Source organism: Mustela erminea, chromosome 5 (assembly GCF_009829155.1).
Source record: "Mustela erminea isolate mMusErm1 chromosome 5, mMusErm1.Pri, whole genome shotgun sequence".
Classification (NCBI taxonomy): domain Eukaryota; kingdom Metazoa; phylum Chordata; class Mammalia; order Carnivora; family Mustelidae; genus Mustela; species Mustela erminea.
Window position 1 is genome coordinate 81,764,320 of NC_045618.1, and position 9,565 is coordinate 81,773,884.

General features: G+C 41.1%; 1 non-coding gene across 1 annotated transcript; it reads left to right on the top strand.

The window, feature by feature from the left end:
- The first annotated feature begins 4,801 nt into the window (after positions 1-4,801).
- Positions 4,802-4,905, top strand: LOC116592175. The gene has a single exon (XR_004286356.1). It is a non-coding gene; the product is annotated as a U6 spliceosomal RNA (small nuclear RNA).
- The last annotated feature ends 4,660 nt before the right edge of the window (positions 4,906-9,565 follow it).

Consider the following 9,565-nt stretch of genomic DNA (forward strand, 5'->3'; position numbering starts at 1 on the left):
ACTGTAAAGAGACACTTTGTCACAAGGGAAACAGAGCTTGTCAAAGAAATTCATATTAAAATCGGAGAGTTCTCAAATTACAGGTTAGAGAGCTTTATTTTTAGAGATAAGTTTTAGGTTTTGCACTGTTTCTCAAAGACTGAATTTAACTAAGTGACACTTCATTTTAAAAACTAGGACCAGGGGGGCACCTGGGTGGCTCAGTGGGTTAAGCCTCTGCCTTCAGCTCAGGTCATGATCTCGGGGTCCTGGGATCAAGCCCCACGTCAGGCTCTCTGCTCAGCAAGAAGCCTGCTTCCCCCTCTCTCTCAGCTCTCCCTCTCTGCCTACTTGTGATTTCTCTCTCTCTGTTAAATAAATAAATAAAATCTTTAAAAAAAAAAAAAAAAAAACTAGGACCAGGATTTTACTATTATGAATCCATTAAAATTTATATTTGTCAATAGTTAATAGATAATTTCTGATGTTTGAAGAATTATAACTTTTTGACTCTATATTCTGCTTATACTTGAAATTGAATAGCAGTTCCTTTTTTTTTTTTTTTGGTCCTGTATAAAAACACTTCATTCTTTGGGATGTCTGAAATAAACCAATTTACATGTCTTTTATGTTCATATACCAGTCACTTAATAGATTGTAAAACTGGGTACCCTTGCCTTCCATCACTTTATGGAAAGTCAACATCCTCCCTGTCGCTCTCAACGTTGTCTAAACATATATTTTTGAATCGGCTGCTTCTAAGAGTCCGGTTCCAAGTTTTCTCTGAACTTTCCTCTTCCTTCATCTCTACTTTTTTTTTCCTTGCTGTTTCTCCCTGACAACAAAAGGTCTAAGGAAAATAAGCCCGGGTGAAAATATTTACAGGGTGTGATTCAGAGAGTTTCCATCTGGGACTTCTACTTGAAGGAAAGTGTGAGATTCAGGACTTTCTTTTACTAGCATTCTCCCTTCACCATGGGTGAGAGGTCCCCTCGGTGTCCTCTTCTGTATCAACTTGCGGGCAGCCTGTCCCGCTGCTCTATCGGGCAACCGCGGGGCCACCCTGGCGGGATGAGAATGATCAGATGATGAGGATAGGCTCTGGGAACAACATGCCCCAACAGCCTTGCCAGGAAAAGCAGGCAACTGCGCAACCCGCCTTGGCTCTTCCCCTTTCCTTCCGAATTACACCATCAGATAAAATGTTCACAGGGAAAGAGGAAAGCCCCTTTGCTGGAACGCAGTTGACATGCTCCATCCTGCAAGGGGAAACACTTCCACCGCGACCTAATGAGAGGAAGGCCTCCCAGCGATGGGACACCCAGCCTAGAGAGGGGATGGGCCGGGGATAGCCAGTGTCCTGCATTTTAAGGGACCAGTAGTTTTCCATCGGACAACATTAGGCCTTCCCAAGGTGCCCAAGGATTCAACCCAGTAGGCTGGAAAAGTAACAGATTACAATTCCGCGGTTAAAAGGGATATCAGCATAACTTGGTGGGAAGGAAACACTCCTTTACACAAAAAAGAGAGGGAGCTACAGAGACAACAAGGAAGGAAAAAAGACCTAGGGGAAAAGTTCAGCAGACTTGGCAGGAAAACTATAAAATTTAGAACTATAAAAGAATAGGAAACTATATACAAGATTCAGGGCAACTATGACTTCTTAAAAAGAGAAGGCTAAAAAGGAGATGACTGTTTTCAGTCTTTAAGAGCCATTTTACAATTCATTCAAAAAGCAAGAAGGCAAGGGAAAACAATGAAAAGTTTAAAGGGTTCTGTAAAGAAAAGGACCTACTGGCAGCACGGGTCGGTGAACAGCAAAATATGTTATGGAGTAGTTGTAGGATTTAATTATTTGGAGAAACATAGCAAGTGAATTTAAAAATCTTCATCATATAGTGCCTAACTCCACCCCCAGCAAGTGAGAGCTACTGCCCTGACTACCTTGTAGGGTTGTTAACTATTATCAAATAATACATCTGGGCCCAACTGGAAAAGAGCACTTCTGATTCTTTCCATTCAGGCAGATTTGTTGAATGAACACTCCCCATTCTCAACTATTTTTAAAAAATGGCATCTAGTTTAATGACCAGGACAATCCTGTGAGGTTGGTAGGAAACACAATGGTGTTCTACCTTACACTAAGGCCCATGGAAGCCAAAGGTGTAGTTCTAGGTCACAGAGGTAGCCACTAAGACGGTGTGAAGCATAAACTCCCTGTAGAAGCTTTTTTGAAAGATATTAGTGCTAGTTCCCACTTCAAGAAAACCCTTCACAATAGGCCTTATTATAATAAGGGTGGAGAAAGAAAGAAACAGAAGGACTCTTTGATCTAGTTCATTTACTTGGAAGAATGAGTCTATCCTGTGACATCTTCCTAACGTTTGAGAATCTGGGGCACTCGTTATATTTGGAAATACTGGCCCAAGTGTTTTCATATAACCACGCTCAACCAACAGAGTTAATAAACCAAAACATACTGTGTTGCATTCATTGCACCGAAACAAAAAGCTGCCTTTTCAACATGACGGATAGCTGCAATGAAATGTTTTCTGAATAAATATTTTTGGTTTGCTAAGTCACACAGTCAGCTTTCATATTATGCATCAAAATAATCTTTTCCAAGTTAAAAAAAATCATAGCCATTTTTGTAAATATAAATAAAAGGCTAAGCCAACATGAAACTGAGTATCTCTCAAGGGTAGACTTGAGCAAAGGTTGTCTCTGACAATTGATTCTAAATGTTATAATTAATAAAGGTAATGTCTATGATGTAACTGAAATTTCTTAAATAATAATTAACTCTAGATCATTCAGCATTTGATTATTCAGGTTGCAAGATAATGGGAAAGGGCCAAGAAAACCAATGTTAAATAACTAACCAACTCCATCAATAGTTCTGAGTAAAAATGCAGGAAGAGAAGAAGAAGCAGTTGGTGGAGAGAAGGAACTGGCAGGACTAGGGACCGAACATTTAAATTCACTTATTCTGCATTAGTTTGCCTGGGAGATAATTTCAGTGCAGTGGAAACTGACTCACAAAGAAATTAAGTGACTTGTCCAAGACCACAAATAAAAGTAGAAGACAAGATTTGGATCCAGATATCTAAAGATTCCAAAACTCGGGGCACCTGGGTGGCTCAGTGGGTTAAAGCCTCTGCCTTCGGCTCAGGTCATGGTCTCAGGGCCCTGGGATCGAGCCCCGAGTCGGGCTTTCTGCTCAGCAGGGAGCCTGCTTCCTCCTCTCTCTCTGCCTGCCTCTCTGCCTACTTGTGATCTTTGTCTGTAAAATGAATAAATAAAATCTTTAAAAAAATAAATAAATAAATAAAGATTCCAAAACTCAGGTGTTTTTGAGTGCATGGCCTTCATGTACCCACCACTCCCTCCCTCCTCACTCCCCTACTCCAGCTTCAATTACTCCAAAAGGACCAATTATTTCCTCCACCACAACAACTAACCTGCTGTTTCTTTTGCTTAGGAAACTCTTGTTCCCACTCTACCTTGCTGGTGCTTTCTCATGTTTCAGTTCTCAGCATCAAGAATCACTTCCTCAGTAGATGGTAACCTGATCTGGAATGTGATCCCCTGGCATATGTCTTCATAGCACTCGACTCTTTTCCATTTCACCCATCATGTGTTGTAATTACACATCTATGGGCTTCAGCAGGACAGCAATCGCAACTGTTTGCTCTTTACCCTCTACCCAGGAGCCAGAACAGTGACCAACACACAGAATGTAGTCCATAAATATTGCTGAGTGAATGATAAAGTGAAACATGGCAACAGTCTGAAATTATCCTATCTAAGGTGCCCCCAATTCTAGTCTATCCAATACCGTTAAGTTAGCCAAGAGCATTTATGGTGGTAGGAAACTTCTTCTTTAGGCTATTACTGGTGCACCAAAACAGGATAAAGTAATAAACTCACTTTATCAAAAACGCACTAACCGGGGCGCCTGGGTGGCTCAGTGAGTTAAAGCCTCTGCTTTCAGCTCAGGTCATGATCCCAGGGTCCTGGGATGGAGCCCCACATCGGGCTCTCTGCTCAGCAGGGAGCCTGCTTCCTCCTCTTTCTGCCTGCCTCTCTGCCTACTTGTGATCTCTGTCTGTCAAATAAATAAATAAAATCTTTAAAAAACACACACACAAAAAACACACTAATCAAAATACACAGGGGAAAACCTTGGAAACCGTATGGCCCTAAAGGCCCTCACCCTACTGAGAAATCAGCACTGTCCTGGGATTGACAGTCCCTCCCTTGACCAAGAACCCGTGGTTTTTCCACAGGCATCATAGCGTGTCTGTTCTGGGTGACCACCAGGCAGTGTGATTAAACTACACGTCTAGTCTCATTACCAACTCTTCAATATGAATTACTGAAAACACATTCAGGCTTACTCTTCTTGGGTTTTATACTTAAAAGCACAGCCTGGCCCTCTACTGATGTTCCTATATTTATTCTGGGCTTCATTAACAACAAAATTGGCTTAGGAAACCTCCCGTGGATGAAAAGGTAATGCATTCTAGTTAAATAAGGATTGAAGAGCCAATCAAAGTACCTTAGTTTTCATTCAGTTCAGTTACTGCCTAATGCACTTGGAGGCCAAATAATGTTACCCCCCCACACTTAATTATCTTAACGTTCCCATCTATAAAATCATAATCATCAATCTGACAGATTTATAGCTAGTCTGAGGGCTTGTAAGGTTCTCAGAGACATCAGGGTAACTGACCCTTGCCCTAATTCTGCAGCTCTGAGACCAGAAAGTCCAAGACCAGACTGTGCTAGCCTAAAGAGAATAAATACATTAAAAGATGTGGTGCTTGCTTCAGCTGCACGTCTACTAAAAATGGAATACTTTCGAGATTCGCATGACCCCTGTGCAAGGACGACATGCAAATTTGCAGGATGTTTCATATTTTTAATAATGGAAAGAAAAAATAAAGGTGTGTTGATACTTATTTTACATGAGTCTCTATGGTCATTTTGTGTATTAGCAAGATATCTGATCATAAAGATCCAGCTGAGCTTGGCGTTGGGCGGGGGGGGGGGGGGGAGGGTGTTCTACCTACTCCTCAGTGACACTTCCTACAAGTCCCAGTAGGCTCCTCACTCATTCGGACTTAAACCCGTACAATGATATTGAAGCCCTCTCTGGAAGACCCAGAGGTTTACACACTGTGCCTGTCATTGGAGAACATTGTTTTTACTGTGTAACACCTTCTTCTACCTGCACTGATGAGATAAATACCCCTCGACTTATTTCCTAGGTACTCTCTGTGTCCGGCCTATTTCAGTCAGCTCCTTATAGTTGAGTTGATACCTCGTCAACATGGTGGTAACATGGGTTCACATATGCTTTGGAAATACAGAAAGTATTTCACAAATATGAGTGATTACTGCCAACTGTCTAAAAGTTGAATTTTGTTTATTTCTTTTAAGATTTGATTTATTTATCTGACAGACGGAGTTCACAAGTAGGCAGAGAGGCAGGCGGGGTGGGGGGGGAAGCAGGCTCCCTGCTGAGCAGAGAGCCCAACACGGGGCTCGATCCCAGGACCCTGAGATCACGACCTGAGCCGAAAGCAGAGGCTTTAACCCACTAAGCCACCCAGGCACCCCTAAAAGCTGAATTTTTATCTTTAATATCTTTCCTATAATAAAATGGTATTTGCAATAGGCTCAAATTCAGACTCTATGGTTGCTTATAGGTTTTGGGTCTTTAGAGAAGTCACAATCTCTCAGAACCTGAGTACCTTTGACTAAAAAGTGGACATTCAATTATAATATTATCTATCTCATAAGATTGCCATGAGGGCAAAAGATATGGGGAGTACACAGTGCTGTGCTCTACACTGCTGTGCTTGTATTTGAATGTGAAATCAGTAACCCAAAATGTGAGAGAAGTAAATGAATGTAATAGTTCTGGATCAGAATCTGCTATGTTGAAAATAACGGAAAATTGAACCCAAACTGCCTTTAATAGCAATGGGAATTCATTGGCACCTGGACCTTAAAATCCACAGGAAATGTAAACCCCAGGCTCTGTGCACGTAGGATCTGGCTAGACCTCTCTGCAGCTCTACGGACTCTGCCTGGCTCCATATGTTGCCTCTCCCTCAGGTTGGCGTCTCCCCACCGTTGCAAGATGCAAAACACACTTTCCCTTTAACCTCCTCAGAAGAAAGAACATGGGGCGCCTGGGTGGCTCAGTGGGTTAAGCCGCTGCCTTCGGCTCAGGTCATGATCTCAGGGTCCTGGGATCGAGTCCCACATCAGGCTCTGCTCAGCGGGGAGCCTGCTTCCTCCTCTCTCTCTCTGCCTGCCTCTCTGCCTACTTGTGATCTCTCTCTGTCAAATAAATAAATAAAATCTTAAAAAAAAAAAAAAAAAGAAGAAGAAGAAGAAGAAGAAAGAACATGATGTCTCACAACTAACAAGAGTCCCAGCTCCAGAGAACCTTGAACTAGCCAGTGTGGACAGATGACTGTCATTCACTGGTAGGTAAAACTGTGGAGACTCAGTAGACAGGTGTTATACATGAGGGAAGGTGATATGAATGTCACACAGACAACCACAATGTTCATTGTAGTAACACAATAAATGCTTAGTGGGTGACAATACATTCGAAAGTTGTTGTTGTTTTAAGGAAATGAAATGTCTATGAAGAAACATTGAATTCTGAGGTTTCTTAGGATCCTCATGAGTCAGATGGCAAGGAGTAAGAGTAGGGTAGGATCTGGCAAGATTTCTGCACAACAGAAATCCCAAGGTATAAACTTGCTCCGGAGGAAGTCTACTGGCTCCTAGGGGCACCCAGAGCTGAGCACCACTGGCTTCAGGTCTGCTCTGAAGCCCCAGAGATAAGAATCATGGCACTGTCCTTCCCTCCAACTCCTACAGATCTGAAATCAACTGGAGAAGCAGGAAAAAAAACTTTCTAATGATGGGGAAGTTTGTGGGGTTTTTAAAAGATTTATCTATTTACTTGAGAGAGAGCTGGGGAAGGACAGAGGGAGAGAGAAAATCCTCAGGCAGACTCCTTGCTGAGTGTGGATCCCGATGCAGGATTCAATCCCAGGCCTCAAGATCATGACCCAAGTGGAAACCAAGAGTCAGACACTGAACCAACCAAGCCATCCAGGTGCCCTTGCTGGGAAAGTTTAAAAGGATGAAAGTTCCTCCTCTTACTCTTCCACGGGAAATCCACAAACACCCCCACCTACCCCTAGAAAGGCAACAAGACCAACACAAATGCCACCTCTGCTTAGAAAAAGAGTAAAAGCCCCAGGACAAACCTCTTACTGTGATTTCCCTTTTGCCTAAATAAAGCATTTGATTGGGTCTTGGGCTCATTTGATTGTAAGGAACTGAAATCCACTCAGAGTACTTAAGCAAAAAGGGAATTTATTGGATGAGTACCAAGTATGTCCCAGACAGCAAGTACAACCGGCCTCAAAAGGGAATAAGGGCCCCAGGCTGGCTCGGTTGGTAGAACGTGTGCCTCTTGATCTCAGGGTTGTAGATTTGAGCCCCATGATGGGTGTAAAAATTGTTTAAGAATAAGAATTTTTTTTAAAGGGCAGGAGATGAATTCACTTGACTGGGAAGTAAATGCCCATTTGCTTTACTCTTCTCTCTGCCATGACCAACCCACTGGGCTTAACTTGCATATGGTTCAGGCTTGGCCTTATATGTTCCTTACTCAGGAGTCACTGCTACAATGCTAAGTAGTTCCTATAAACCAGTTTCAAATTTCTGGGAGAAAGAGCCCACAGTTGCATGTAGGTTCAGGTATCTGTCCTTGGTCATCTAGTAACATCTGTTGCATGCCACGACAGGTACTATCCATCAGCTGAGAGTGAGGGGAGTGAGCAGAAAGCTCAAAATGACCTATATGCACATGTGGGACATGTCACTCCTTTTGTCTTCTAGTAAAGTACAGTCAGTGTTATATGATTTCACAAAAACATCAGCAACAAGTAGAGGAGCAGAGACTAAGTCTAGATAACTAATCTCTCAGGTTGGCCCCATTCTATCTTTGTATGTACTCTTTATACAGCATAATTTCTTAGTGCTGCATTTTCCCCACCTGCCAAATAAAGATATTCATACTTGTCCTTATAACTCATAGGATTATAGAGAAAATAATAAATAATTGATGTGAAATACTTTAAAACATTAAAATAATATTATTTATACTCTGCACACTATAAAGCATCTCTTTTGAACCCTAACTCAAACCCCCCTCTTTCTAAGGAAATACAAGTTCAAGGATTGTTCGTCAAATCAGCCATTTTGCGTTAAACCCCCCAGGTAGAAACACATCTTATGTCTTTCCCATAACTGTGTGGTTCAGCCTTTTATAGTTACACGGTTATACCGCATACATACTGGACAGATGTGCAGGAGAGCAGAAGAGATTACAGAAAGGCAGAAAAATAAAAGCAGAAGCAAAAAATAACAATAAAGTAAAAACAATAAAGAAACCTCACCCCCCAAAAAACAAAAATAAATATGATAATAACAGTCTGCAGTGATACTGTTCCTTGTCCACACACACACACACACACACAAAAGAATGGAAATAGGCTGCAAATGAGGAATTTAGGTTCAATCTGAGAGGAATTCCTGGGAATGAGGGCTGCTAAGCAATCCCTATGAACAAAAGTATGGGGTTACTCCTTCCCCAGGAGATGATGCATTCTTTTGACCAGAGGATTCTGTTGCATTCACCTTTGTTTTCCCAGCAGCCAGCCTGTGCCTGCCACTGTAGGCGCTCAGTCCATATTGTTGAGGACCTGGATGTTCAGAGATAGAGAAGGAGCTATTCTTGTCCCTTCTCTGAGTGTAAGCCTCATTTTGATCTTGATTCAGCGACTAATCCATTTCTAAATAAAATTAATAAGATAACTGAAGCAATGTACACCCAAAGTGGCTATGATTGTAAGGAATTAATACTTTTTTAGGTATGACAATCCTAATGTGGTTATATTTGAAAAGGTAATCCTTAAAGAAAGATCTTTAAAGATTAAACATTATAATATCTGGGACTCCTTCAAAAGAATCAAGAGTAAAGGCATAAAAGAAACAAAAATGGCCATAAATTGATCATTGTTCAAGCTAGGTAATAGATAAAAAAGTGTTCCCTACAATATTGTGTCTACTTTTTGCACATATTTGAAATTTTCCATAGTACCTTTTTAAAAAAGGAAAGAAATGTAAAACACAACTCATGGACCCAAGGCATAATCTGAATTAGCTTTGGTCATGTAGCAGATTTTATTACAATTATAACACTGTTGATCTTAAATAGTTCAATCTAAAAACAGCTAAAACTTGTGTTGTTCTTCTACCAACCATTAAAATGATTCACAGTACCAATTAAATTTCAAATTAATTGTGGCTTTTCAGGGTAATATAAAGCTCAGCAAATCTCATAGCTATGTTTGTCATACTTGGTGCAGCATTCCTATTGAAGATATTCTTTAGTGTGAAATGTTGGCTAAGCAATTTAAATAAATTTTATTTTAACATTTCTAAAGATATTGGCCAAATCTTCAATCATGCTTTCTGCTTCCAA